Source organism: Callospermophilus lateralis, chromosome 9 (genome assembly GCF_048772815.1).
Source record: "Callospermophilus lateralis isolate mCalLat2 chromosome 9, mCalLat2.hap1, whole genome shotgun sequence".
Classification (NCBI taxonomy): domain Eukaryota; kingdom Metazoa; phylum Chordata; class Mammalia; order Rodentia; family Sciuridae; genus Callospermophilus; species Callospermophilus lateralis.
In genome coordinates this window covers 94,496,880-94,511,620 of record NC_135313.1, presented here as the reverse complement: position 1 = coordinate 94,511,620, position 14,741 = coordinate 94,496,880, and the positions used below count along the sequence as shown (strand labels likewise).

Below are 14,741 nucleotides of genomic sequence, written 5' to 3'. Positions count from 1 at the left end.
AAGATACTATATTCTGAAGTATTAAGGTTGTGTGTCACTATATTTGCATTTAATTTTTTTTAAATATGTATTTTTTAGTTATATGGACACAATACCTTTATTTGTTTGTATATGGTGCTGAGGATCAAACCTAGGGCTTCACGCTTGCTAGGTGAGAGCTCTACCACTGAGCCACAATGCCAGCCCCTGCATTTAATTTCAAATGGTTAAAGATTATTGTGTGTTTGGGTTGTGGGCGTACATAGAGACAGTTTTATAATGATTGTTATGGTTGAATTTTATCATATCAAAATTCACATGCTGAAGTCCTAACTTGTTGAGAGCCACAGCTGAGTCAGAATGGCCCCTGGCATTTTGCCAGAAGTAATGGTTGAGAGGTGATGCCAGCAAGCCATTAAGATGATGATAATTAAGTTAAGCTGTGTAAAATTGCTGTGACTGGATGATGCTGGATTGAAACAGGCTGTGTATTCAATTGTATATAGACTCCTGCTGTCCGGCTCTGGCAATAGGGCAGCTCCTGCTGCCTTGGGCACAGGCTACTTTGGAGTTCTCCCTGAGTTCCCATTGAGCTCCTGGGGAGCCCAGTGAAGGGTGAGGGAGTTCCCGGGCAGTGCACGTGGTGCCAGTGGAGTTCCGGCAATAAAGGAGTTCCTGTTTGAATCTACAAGTGCCTTGAGGCGTCTCAGTTATTTTGTGCCCAGCCAGACTGCCACACTAACTCCTAGAACCTCAACTGTAAATAGAGTCCTTGAAATACAATGAAAAAAGATGGGGTTATACAAGGTTAAGGTGGCTCCTAATCATCAGTGTACAAAGGGAAACATAATCATAGTGTACAAAGGGAAACATAATCATCAGTGTACAAAGGGATATATATAAAGAATAGAATTAAGCTAACACAAGTCAAAGAACTAACAAAAACTAATCCTTTTAGACAAGTCTAAAACTAATCCTTCTTTTCTCCCTTCAGAGAAAACATGTCCCTGCCATCCTCAAACACCTAGTCTCTAGCACTATCAGACAAATTGTACTAGATGTTCCTTGTAATGTCCCTTATTTAAACTACTCAGTTTGTGTTATTTCATTATAGCAGCTCTAACTAATACAGAGAAAAAGCAAATGCAGCAAAATTGTAACTAATGATGACTCTAGGAGGAAAGTACATAATGTTAACTGTACTATTCATTCAACTTTATGTCTAAAAACTCTTCATATATTTGTATAATATCTAAGAATCCTGTGAGTATCTAACTATTTAGTAGGCATTGACCATGCTTATCTAAATAAAGGAACTTTGTTTATCAACATCTACAACACAATTTACAGGGATGCTGTTTGTGATGAAAATCTACAGATAAGTTAGGAAGCACTACCATTTTGACACTGAATCTTCCTATCCATGTATATTAAAAATTATCCATTTATTTAGATCTTCTTGTGTAGTTTCTTGTACACATTTTGTTAAATTTACATCTTAAGTATTTTCTTTTTTGATGTCAATGTAGATGGTACTGTGTTTTAAACCACAATTGTCTGCTGCTGATATATAAGAAATTGACTTATATATTTACCTTGTATTCTGAAACCATTATAATCACTTTTAGTTCCAGGAGTGGTTTGGATCTTTTTTTTTTTTTTTTTTTTTTTTTTTTGAGACAGGGTCTCACTAAATTGCCCAGGTTGGCTGGAACTCCAATCCTCCTGCCTGTCTTGCAAATTTGTGGGATTACAGACAAATACCACCAACACACAGCTTGATTATTTTTTTTTCTTTTTTCAGACAAACAACTCAGCAGGGTGGCTTATCTGCCTGGAAAGGCTCTGTGGGTTTTTCCAAGGACTAGGGTCTTGACCCCCCCCTCCTTAGGACAGGCGTTGAGGTAGAAGTTACTGTTATTTATTTATTTTCAAAAAAACAGTCTTAAAAGGGAACAGTGACACATCTATAATCCCAAGTACTCAGGAGGCTAAGACTAGACAGATCTCAAATTTGAGGCCAGCCTCAGCAACTTACTGAGACCCTGTCTCAAAAATAAAAAGGACTAGACACATAGCTCAGTGGTACTGCATCCCTGGGTTCAATCCCAGTTAGTGACCAAAAAAAAAAAATCTGTCTTGCTATCAAAAGAACAATGCAGGCTGGGATTGTGGCTCAGTGGTAGAGTGCTTGCCTAGCACATGTGAAGCACTGGGTTCGCTTCTCTGCACCACATACAAATAAACAAAATAAAGTCCATTAACAATTGAAAAAATATTTTAAAAAAACGCTTATGCAATGTCAACCAAATATTTTTAAATAACGTAAAACAAAACCTCACCATTAAATCATGTCATTACTTTTTACTTGACCTTAGTTAGGGTTTAGTATGGTTATTGAAAATTCCTTTCATTAGAGCCAAAAACTAAAGCCTACAGCTTTCTAACCACAAAATCAAACTCACTATAGCCTTCTAGTCAAAAAGTCAAATTCACATTTATATTTAGGGGCTGAGGATATAGGTCCATGGTAGAGTGCTTGCCTTGCATGGGCCTATATTATTAGGCCCTAGGTTAGATTCCCAATGCCAGAAAAAAAAGTGGGAGGGGGGACTTGTATTTTTACCCATAACCAACAATCCACATTCCTGACTGCAAAAATCAACTGTGTAATCAATTGTAAACTGTATTAAATATAGCAAATCTGCCTTCCATGACACCAAAGGCACAATCAACAATTCTTAAATAGATAATACAAACATTACAAAAATTATAATTTTATACTTCAATGACCAATAAAAAGGTGAAAAAAGTATAGCTCAGTGTTAGCGCTTAAACTCTAGCATGCTCAAGGGCCTGGGTTTATTACACTACACAACACCGGAAAAAAAAAAGGAAAAATAAGCAAGCAAGCAAAAAGAATCCATAAATGACAGAATATATCTGAAATCATATTTGATAAGAGACTTGAAAATATGGAATAAACTCTTACAACTCAATAATTACAAGACAATCCAATTTTTTAAATGGGCAAAAGGTCTGAAGTTACTTGTCTAAAAAGATAAACAAATGCCAATAAATATATGAAAAAGATGTTCATCACCATTAGTTGTCAGGAAAACACAAATCAAAACCATGAATGTTGAGGTACAGCTTGACATCATATAGACATATATAAACACGTGCTAGCATGCAGGAAGCCTCAAGTTCAATCTCTAAACCATATACATAAACAAACAAACCATAATGAAAGTCAGGTGCACTGGAACACTTATCTGTAGTCCCAGGTACTCAAGGGGATGAAGCAGGAGCATCCCTTCAACCCAGGATTTTATAAACAAATTGGAGCCCTCATACAAGACTGGTAGGAATGCAAAATGGTGCCGCCTCTTGGGAAAACAGCATGAAATTTCTTCAAATGTTAAAGAATTGCCATGTGATTCAACAATTTTACTCCTAGAAATATTCTCAGGAGAATAAAAAGCATTATATCCACATAAAAGCTTGTACACTCGTGTTCAAAGCAGCATTCATTAATTGGTAAAAACCAAAAAATGAAAACAAAAAGGCTGGGGACAAAACTCAGTGCTAGAGCACCCCTGGGTTCAATCCCCAGTAATGCAAACAAGGGAAAAAAAGAAAAAATCAAATGTCTCAGTGAAACTACTTGAATTCAGTTCAAGAACTCATAAAGCTTATTTTTTTAAAACTGTATTTGACCTGATGTAAAATTAGTTTGAGTCTACTGTTGTATATGAAACTGAAATTTTGTTAAAGCTCTTTTTAGCATCCTACTTAACAGAAATTTCCTCCTTCTACTGAAAAATAACTGTGATTGTGTACAGAGAATTTCCACAATTAACTGGTTAAAGATCTTTAGTAAAACCATCAGAACCTTCAATATCTAATGCGGTTTTGCTTTGGGTTTTTTTTTCCCCCGTGGGTCAGGATAATGAGGATTGAACCCAGGGGTGCTCTACCACTGAGCAACATTGCCAGGCTTACTTATTCTGAGACAGGATCTAAGTTGCCCAGGCTGGCCTCAACTTTACTATCCTCCTGTCTCATCTTTCCAAGTAGTTGGGATCACAGGCATGTGTCATGGCACCTAGACAATATCTAACTTTTTTCTTTTTTACTTTTTTTTAAGCTGTAGATAGACAAAATACCTTTTTCTTTTTTGTTTTGTTTTGTGTGGTGCTGGGAATTGAACCAGGGCTTTGTGCATGTGAGGCAAGCACTCTATCAACTGAGCTATATCCCCCAGCCCTGACACAATACCTTTATTTATTTTTATGTGGTGCTGAGAATCCAACCCAGTACCTCACACATTCAAGGCAAACGCTCTGCCACTGAGCCACAACCCCAGCCCCCAACTAACATCTGTACCGATGAAATACTACTATGTAAAAATTTTTAAATGAGAAGTTTCTTTTTACTAATTTTTGGGAGGTCCCCAGGGATTAAACCCAGGGGCACTCAACCACTGTGCCACATCTCCAGCCCTATTTTTTATTTTATTTAGAAACAGGGTCTCACTGAGTTGCTTAATGCCTCACTAAGTTGCAGAGGCTGGCTTTGAACTCAAGAGTGGGCACGGTATCACATTGAAAGACCCACACAAACACCGGAGGTGTTTATCTGATAATCAGTTAAGGGTAGCCAGTTGTGAAAGAACAGGATGGTTGGGAAAGAACAAAAAACCAGGTCCCAGGGCATTCTTAGGCAAATAGGAACTGATAACATAAAGTGAAGAACAACTTTGCCCTTTAGGTAATCTATATGCTGGGTTCAAAATAACCAATAAGAAACCTGTTGCTTACTGCGCGCACGAAACCTGCCCCTTTATCCTATAAAAGACCTGTACCCCAAAGCCCGGTGTGCCAGTTCACCAAAGCTCCGGCTAAGGTTTTGCTGAGCACCCGCAGGCGCCTGTGTATCAATAAATTGCCTCATGTTTTTTGCAGCCAGTGTCTCGTGTGTTCTTTCTTGGACAGGGAGTCGGAGGGTCTTTCAACATACTTGTAATCCCAGACTCTGGAGGCTAAGACAGGAGGATCATAAGTTAAAAGCCAACCTCAGCAAAAGCAAGGTGCTAAGCAACTCAGTGAGACCCTGTCTCTAAATGAAATACAAAATAGGGCTGGGGATGTGGCTCAATGCCCCAAAATTCAATCCCCAGTACCCAAAAACGGGGGCGGGGGTGTATTTTATATGTTGAAAAGAACAGTGATCAGAAGTTGTCGTGCATGTGTGTTTTACCGTAACATTTTTTTCGGCGCTGGGATTGACCCAGGGTCTCCTACATAAGCACATGCTCTTCAGGTAGAATAGAAGAAATAAAAACCAGGTAGAAAGGAGTCATAAAGACAACACAAGGAAATACAATTTTTTTACAATATTTTTTTAGATGTTGATGAACCTTTATTTTATTCTTTTATTTATATTTGGTACTGAGAATTGAACCCAGTGCCTCGCACATACTAGCAAATGTTCTTCCACTGAGTCACAACCCCAGTCCCAGGAAATACAATTTTAATTTAAAGTTCAGCATACTTTTCCAAGGCTATCATTTCCTAAGCCAGTCTCTCTCCCAGGCTTGTTACTCACATATTACCATATATTCACCATATATTATGTATGTTACCATATATTCACTGACTTATGTTATGCCACAGAAATGCCGCAATCTGGCTGGGCACAAATCACGAGCCACTCACGCAGGAACAAACTTTATTTCTGAAATCCCCGAAAGCCACCCATGCGGCCCTTTCAGGGACACCACACACCAACCAGAAATCCCTCCAACGGAACTTCACCAACCAAAGAACAGGAACTCCCCAGGAATCCCTGGGAGAACTCCAAAGTAGCAGGTGAGGTGGACAGCAGGGGTCTATATACAATTGAATACACAGCTGGTTTCAATCCAGCATCATCCAGTCACAGCAATTAGACACAGCTTAACAATTAACATCATCTTAATGACTCACCGCTCAACCATTACTTCTGGCAAAATGTCAGGGGCCATTCCGACTTGGCTGTGGCTCTCAGCATCGTTAATTACCTTTTGCAATGTTAATCAGTCCACCAATAAATAGATTAAGCAAAGAAGAGATACAATATTTTGATATACCTATAATTTAGAGAACTTTCCAATGTTATCTACTTACCAGATAATGGATTCTGAAAACTGTTAAGTCATGCTGAGATCACTACACTGATATCATCCCTACATACCTTCTCATGTCCAGCCCTCATAAAGTATACTTTAAAAGAAATGCCAGGAACCCCAAATATGTCTCTCACCCTCCAGGTAGTCTGCATTCTCCCCTGAATGCATATTACTTGATTTTTAAATTATATCTGTGACTCTACTGATATATATTGAAATTCTTTCCCATCTTGAATGCCAAGAACCCTGCTTATCCTAAGTGAAGTCCCCCCTTCTCTGAAAACACCCTAGCCCTAAAAATCTTTAAAAAAGTTCTTGAACCAAAGGTTGAGGCAACCTCAGCAACTTATAAGACCCTGTCTTAAAAGACAAAAATAAGAAGGACTGGAGTATAGCCTAGTGGTAAATCTCCAGGGGAGACAGGAGGAGTTCCATTAATAGTTGAGTGACTATGTCTAAATCTGCTCAAGAGCTGGGGTTGTGGCACAGAGATACAGTGCTCACCTAGCATTCATGAGGTACTGGGTTCAATCCTCAGCACCAAATAAATATAAAATACAGATATTGTGTCCACCTATAACTAAAAAATAAATATTAAAAAAATAATAAATAAATAAATTTGCTCAAGAACACTTTTCTTTTTAAATGCTAGTAACTGAACCCTGGGTCTCATGCATACTAAGTACCTGCTCCACCACTGAGCTATATATATATGATCAGCCTCTAGAACTCTAGAACATAAATGAGTTTATGCCCATTTATGCCTGTTGGCACAATAAGTCTCCTTTTCACCTTCAAATACATTATATCTGAATCATTATAAGAGCTGAGGGGACAGACTATGTTACATTGATAAAATGGAGTTCCTCAAAGGTGAAGCTGTTATAATTTTTTTAAAAAGGAGGAGGAGTTCAAAACTGATATGGAATGATTTCTTGACACATTATGAAGCTAAAAAAACAAGGGTCATACACATGTGAGCATGTCAAACTTAAAAAACCTGTGCATCACCAAGGTGTAGTGGTGCATGCTATAGTCCCAGCTATTGAAAAGGCTAAGTCAGAAGGATCACTGGAGTCCAGAAGTTCCAGGCCAGCCTGGGAAACATAGTAAGAGCCAATCTCAAAAAAGAAAGAAAAGCTTGTGCATCAAATGACACAACATAGTGAAAGGCAACCTACAAAATGGGAAAAAATATACATAAATCATATATGTGGTAAGGGCTTCATATCAAGAATATACGCATGGCAGTGCACACTTGTAGTTCCAGAGACTTGAGGTCTGTGACAGGAGGATCATAACTTCAAGGCCAGCCTAAGCAACTTAGCATGATCCTGTCTCAAAAAATAAAACAGAGCAGCTTGGGAGGCTAAGGTAGGAGGATCAGGAGTTCAAAGCCAGCCTCAGGAACTCTGAGGCCCTAAGCAATTCAGTGAGACCCTGTCTCAAAATAAAATACAAAGTAGGGCCAGGGATGTGGCTCTGTGGTGGAGTACCCCTGAGTTCAATCCCCTGTACCAAAAAAATAAAAATAAAACAGGACTGCAGATGTAGCTCAGTTGTAAAGCGCCCCTAGATTCAATATCCAGTATCAAAAAATAAAATAAAAACAAAAAACACACACATATAGAGTGAGATCTGGGGACATGGCTCAGTAATAAACCACTTGCCTAGTATATGCAGAACTGAGTTGAATCCAGAGCACTGCCAAAGAAAAAGAAAACTTTCCCCGCTTTCATGTGTTTTTGTTTTTGCTTTTTTTTGCATTAAGACTTCAGCCTACAACTGAGTTATGCCCCCAGGCCCAAAAGCTACTTTGCAAAAAAAAAAAAAAAAAAAGACCTGCTAATAAGTGTATGCAAATAACAGAATTAGAAAACCCCCAATGACATAAATGGCTCAACCAACAATCATCAGACATTAGGTTAAAAATGTGAGGAACAGGGTATTCGTATGATGCCACTGTTATCACTCTACACATCAAGTATAATTGCAAAGGGGAAAATCTACCTGTTCAATGAAGAAAACTGGTGGCCATGGCCACCACACTAACCAAGTAAATTTAGCCCTATAAATACTGGCAGTCCTAGCCACCTTTTAAGGGATCACTAGACCTTGAACCTGACATTCTATCTTTCCTGATATAATGCAATGTAAATTGCATATCATCACCTGTGAAGGTTTTTTTCCTTTGTTGTGGCATTGGGGATCGAACAGAGGGACATGCTACCATTGAGCCAAAGGCCTGAGTAGCTGAGATTACGGGTGTGAGCCACCACATCTAGCTACCTATAAGGTTTTCACTGTTTGTGGAAAGTTTGTTTGTTTTTGTGGTACTAGGCATTGAATCCAGGACCTTATACGTGCTAGTCAAACACTTTAAAACTGAGCTTCATCCTCTGTAAGTTTTTAATGCTAAAAACATCTGAGCTAAATTTAACAAACCTTTCTATATCATCATCTCAGCTACTCATAAGGCTGAGGCAGGAGGATCACAAGTTCCAAGCCTGCCTAGGAAAATTCAAGAGACCCTCTCCCCCTCCCTCCCCCCCCCTTTTAAAGAAACATCGTCACACCACGCTGCCCACAAATTCCTAGGTTCAGTCATATTCTACCTTAGCTTTTGAGCAGCTGAGACTACAAGCGCACTCCACTTGCCCCACTGATGTGGAACATTTTTAAATTTTTATTTGGTACTGGGGATTGAACCAAGGGGTGCTTAACCACTGGGCCACACCCCCAGCCCTTTTATTTTTTTATTTTGAGACTAGATCTCACTAAGTTGCCTCAAACTTGCAATCCTCCTGCCTCAGCCTCCCAATTCCCCAGGATTAAAGGCATGTGTCACTCACCATACCCAGTTGGAACATATTTTTAAAAGATGGGGGTTGCAGTTAGCATGTGAGGCACTGGGTTCAATCTCAGCACCACATAAAAATATAAACAAAGTTGTGTCGACCCATAACTAAAAACACACACAAAAAAAGATGTTGCTATATGAGCTGGAGATGTAGCTCAATGATACATCACCACCTGATTAGCATACTGGAGACCCTGGGTTCAATCCCCAGCAGCCCTAGCCTGAAAAGGGATGCTACAGATTTAGTGCTAATTGCCACAGACCTGATAAAGACATTATGATTATGTATGTTCTTAGTTTGAGTGTGGTTTGAAATAAAAATACATGAATGTATAGGAAATAATATTAGCCCAAAGAAATGTTTCCTAAGATATTAAAATAAGAATCAGCATATCTGAATTTAATTTCAAATGGTGGGGGTGGAGTGGTATACACAATTAAAGCAAAAGAGCTAAATTTTAACAGTTAAATATAAACATAAGGTAATGGGTGTTCATTGTACTATTCATCCATTTTTATACATGTTTGAAATTTTTCATAACATAAAATTGGAAAGTTACCATAATATTTCACATACAAAAAAAGAAAAAGAAATTGCTTCTTAAAAGTATCTTACTAGGGCTGGAGTTGAGGCTCAGCGATGGAACGCTCACCTAGCATGTGTGAGGCACTGGGTTCAATCCTCAGAAGCACATAAAAATAAATAAATAAAATGAAGGTATTACGTTCAACTACAACTAAAATAAATATTTTTTTTTTAAGTATCTTACTAGGCCAGGCGCAGTGGTGCTCCCCTGTAATCCCAGCTGGGGAGGCTAAGGCAGGAGGATCAAGAGTTCAAAGCCAGTCTCAACAATGGGGAAGCACTAAGCAACTCGGTGAGATCATGTCTCTAAGTAAAATAGGAAATAGGGCTAGGGATGTGGCTCAGTGGTTGAATGCCCAGGTGTCCGTCCCCCCCCCCCCCCCCAAAGAAAGTATCTTACGATGGCTGGGCATGGTGGTGTATGCTACTCTGGAGAAGCTCCAGCTACTCTGGAGGCTCACAAAAAGATCACAAGTTCAAGGACAACTGGGCAATTTAGTGAGACCCTGTCTTAAAAAACAAAGTATCCTCATGAGCTTTGTAATGTTTTGAACAACCAATAATAAATAAATAAATAAGTAAGTAAAGTATCCTACTAAGTGGGACAGCAAACAGAAAAGAGATGAGGTGACTTTAATAACAAATTCAGTCTGAGGTACAGTTTTGCATTTAACCCATTCAAGGACCAGCTAAAAATGGTAAGTACTCTGGTAAGAACACAGATCTACAGAAGGCATTTACACAGACCTTAGACTAAAGAGACAAGTTAAAAATAAAGGAAAAGTAAATGCATTGAGATTTAGCTGGATTTTGAAGAATGAAAAGGATATAAATAAATTGTCTGAAAGAAAAGAGACAATTAACAAGGATTAGCCTAAGCAAAAGTCAAAGTACAGCAATAAATCAGAAATAAACCAGGTCAGTTTGAAATATGGATCCCAGTAGAATCACAAGGGGAATTTTTATAGAAAACTCATTCATCCTTCAATTTTTGTAATGACAGGGTCTCACTTAAGTAGCTGAGGGACTTGCTAAGTTGCTGAGCCTGCAATCTTCCTTAAAAATAAAAAATACAAAATACAAGAATAAAAGTCACTATGATATCTGACTTCAAAATGTTCATGAAGGCCAGGCACAGAGGCGAATGTCTGTAATCCCAGTGACTCAGAGGCTGAGGCAGGAGAATTCCAAGTTCAAGGCCATCCTCAGCAATTTAGCAAGGCCCTAACCATCTTAGCAAAAACCTGGTCAAAATTTAAAAAAATAAGAAAAAGGTTGGGGACATAGCTCAGTGGAAAGCACCCCTGGGTTAAATCCCTGGCTATCCCCCCCAAAAAAAGTTCACAAAGTTAAGAACAGAGTCAAAGCACATTAAGCACATTAATTAGAAATACATCCCAAAAAAAAGAAATACATTTAAAAGGCTTTCATAACACAGAGAAAGGAATATGTTACCTAAAGAAATTGTCAATAAGTTTTCAAAGATATTTGTGTTAATGTTTAAAAATTGAAAATGATTTTAACAAGTGAATCTCACACTTAGCATGAGTGAGGCCCTGGGTTCGATCCATAGGAATAACAGAAAAAAGTAGGTAGTTGGCTGCTACTGAAATCCATGATGCTTTTTTTCTTTTTTTTTAAAGATTTTTCTTTCTTTCTTTTTTTTTTTATAAAGTTTTATTTTGTTTATTTATTTTTATGTGGTGCTGAGGCTGGAACCCAGTGCCTTAAGCATTTGAGGCAAGCACTCTGGCGCTGAGCCACAACCCCTCCCCCATGATGCTTTCCTTCAATGCTACCCAGCAATGGGGATTTACAAGCAATCAAATTATGAAAATAAGGCATAACAAAAACTTTATAAAATCAGTTAACTCTACTAGAAAGTTATTAAAATGCTTATGAGCTAGAAGAATCATGTTCTATGGGTCAAGTGCTAAAGAGCTTCTATGTCTAGAATTAGTATAAATAGTGTGTAAAGGGGAGAGAAAAGTCACCAAAGAAAAAACATGTTCAAGAGCAAACTTTTAAATCTAAACCACTGAAATAACAAAAGATAATACTTTTCGGGTTTGGTACAGGGACACTCAAATACTGAGCCATATCCCCATCCCTTTTTATTTATGAGACAGGGTCTCACTTAAGTAGCTGAGGGCCTCGGCTGGCTTTGAACTTGCAATCCTCCTGCCTCAGCCTCCCCAGCTTCTGGGATTAGGACAAGCACCTGCACACCTGGCCAAAGACAAGACTTCTAAGTATTAAAACTATCATCAGGCAACTTGTCACACAATATATTTCAGCAACAAAGAAACTTGTAACTGTTTCAACAAAACATTTCTTATCAGCAAGTTTCAACACATATGAAATTCTTAAAGTTTTGTAGAAAACTAAGTTTGGAACCCATGCTTGTTTAAATAACATTTATGATAGTTAAATATTTTTATAATGAAGATTGCTCACATGGGGACTCCCAACTAAGTAATACTATCTTTCCTAAAAATATTTGTAACATTCCAAATATTTTTATAAGTAACCTCAAAAAGATTAGATAAATGCATTCATAAGTGAAAAACTTTTTAAAATATCTGTTGTAGTTATAAAGCTTTATTTACAACTTTACTTTCTTATTCTGAAATATAAAATAGTTTGAGCTTGGCAATAATCAAGTAACATTTTCCTCCAAAAGTAACATAAAAAGAACATGGACTTCTTATTACTAATCAAAGAGAGCTCTGAATAAGCACCTTAAGTCATTAATAAAAATATGGTTAGGGGCTGGGGCTGCAGCTCAAAGGCAAGTGCTTGCCTAGCATGTATCTGAGGCACTGAGTTTGATCCTTAGCACAGTGTTAAAAAATAATGGCATGATGTCGTATCTACAACTACAAAAATGATTTTTTAAATGTATATATATATATGGTTGAAGGTTTAGCTCAAGATAAATCTGTAATGGCAAAATTGGTAACTTGGTATTTTTCAGAACTAAAGAAGAAAACTGGGCTGGGATTGTGGCTCAGAGGTACAGCGCTTGTATAGCAAGTGAGAGGCCTTGGTTAGATCCTCAGCACCACATAAAAATAAATAAATTTTAAAAACAAAGGTATTATGTCCAACTACAACTAAAAATAAAGATAAATATTTAAGAAAATAATTTAGACCTTTAGTTTCACACATAACGATTTATTTTTCCTTAACAAACTGTGTTTTGGGGCTGGGGATGTGGCTCAAGCGGTAGCAGGCTCGCCTGGCATGCGTCTGGCCCAGGTTCGATCCTCAGCTTGTGTCCGCCGAATACTAAAAAATAAATATTAAAAAAATTCTCTCTCTCTCTCTCTCTCTCTCTCTCTCTGAAAAAAAAAAAAAAGAAAAAAAAAACAACTGTTTTAAGCCAACTTTCCACCAAAATTCTTCCCAGTAGTATAGAAAATTAAAATTTCCCCTAAATTACTAGAAAACAGGCTAAATAAGGAACTTTAAATCCTAGCACAAACTCAAATCTTCTATGGAGTAAGGAGACCAGTTAAAAGTGCAAAAGTATCTTTTAAAAGATGGGTGTCCAGCCAGGCAAGATGGCGTGCACCGGTAATCCCAGCCATTCCAGAAACTGAGGCAGGAGGATCCCAAATTCAAAGACATCCTCAGCAACTTAGCGAGGCCTTAAAGCAACTTAGCTATACCCTGTCGCAAAATAAAATGTAAAAAGGGCTGCGGAAGTAGCCCAGTGGTTAAGTGCCCCTGCGTTCAATCCCCAGTGCCAGAAGAAAAGGGAAAGATGGGTGTCAAATGCAATTAAGATTTGAAAAAGAAAAATGCCATCAGGGGAACGTTTTCTTTCAACTAACGGTCAATAGCAGTTTTGCTTGAATTAAATAGATCTACCACAATACCACGTTCACAAACATAAAATAGAACTCCAGAGTGTACGTAAAACCTATGCTTCCAAGAAGCGTGACTTTCAGCATAGTTTTTTGTTACTATGCAGTCTTCCAAAGTTCCTGAACAGTTAGCTTAATGACATCTGTGTAGAAACTACTTTAAAACATGCTTCATAAGCTTTCTACTCCTCTGATTTGATTTAAACAGATATAACCACTGAATGCCCTATCAACATACCTTCTCCGTATTCCAGAAGAGCCACTAACCACAAGGGTTACAACCAAGTATCAACAGTTATTTTAGTATTCTTTTTGTTTGTTTGCTTGTTTGTTTAAAACAGGCTAGCCGGTACAGAGGCGCCTTATAATCCAGCTACTCGGGATGCTAAGAATCGCGAGTTTTGGGACCAGCCTGGGCTTCACAGGGAAAAACCCTGTCTCAAATGCAAAACAATGCAAAAACAGGAATGCTTTCTAAGATCTTAAATTAGGGTAAATAAGTTGCCAAAAAGCAACTTAAAATTAGAGACAGGGAGGGAGTTACCAAAAAGACATACGTAGGATGCATTTTCTAAAGCAAACCAAACACGAATATAAACGTTCTGAAGAAGCTGGGCTTTGCCTGTCAAGCTGGGGCCCTTATCCCTGTACCAAACACCGAATCCAAGCCACAATAACATCAAGGCTAAACCTTCGGCTGTTTTATAGTCTGCACATTAACTTCTCCTGAATCTTCATCAACAACGACTCAAACCACACTCCATTCAACTCTCGGCCCATCTCCTTCCAGTCCCGTTCAAAATATCACTTTAAACGCGCTTCCCTCCTCCAAACATCACGTCTTATTCATGCCCGCCTTACCTACGTCTTCTCCATCGCCACCGGTCCCCAGGCAGGGCCTTAGTTTCACCATGCCCTCCTTTCCTCGCCGGCCTTAAGCCTCCAGTCCCCGCCCCAAAGGTTCAAACTTGCCCCAATCAGCCCTCCCGATATTGGTCCTCCCAGCTCCTCCAACCTGTCCCCGGGAGCCCCTCCAGTCCCCCAAAGCACGCAACGGCCAAGCCTGAAAATGGCGGAGAGTGCTGCCGCCTACTGCAGGCGAGCGGTCCCGCGCCACCACTGCACTCACCGTCTGGCGTTGAGCAGAGCTCCTAACGGCGAGCGAAGCGTTCTTCTTCACAGTTGGGAACGTCTCTACTCTCCAGCCTCCTTCCTCCTCCCCTCTCAATCCCTCTCCTCCAAAAGTGCAGCCGCCATCTTCCCCAATGAGCC

General features: G+C 38.9%; 1 protein-coding gene across 2 annotated transcripts in view; it reads right to left on the bottom strand.

The window, feature by feature from the left end:
• The window catches only part of Wdr33 (WD repeat domain 33), a 105,816-nt gene extending 91,075 nt beyond the window's left edge, over positions 1 to 14,741 (bottom strand). For both annotated transcript variants that reach the window (XM_076865430.2, XM_076865431.2), the window contains exon 1: positions 14,599 to 14,741. The gene's annotated coding sequence lies outside the window, so the exon portion shown is untranslated. The remainder of the gene's footprint in view (positions 1 to 14,598) is intronic.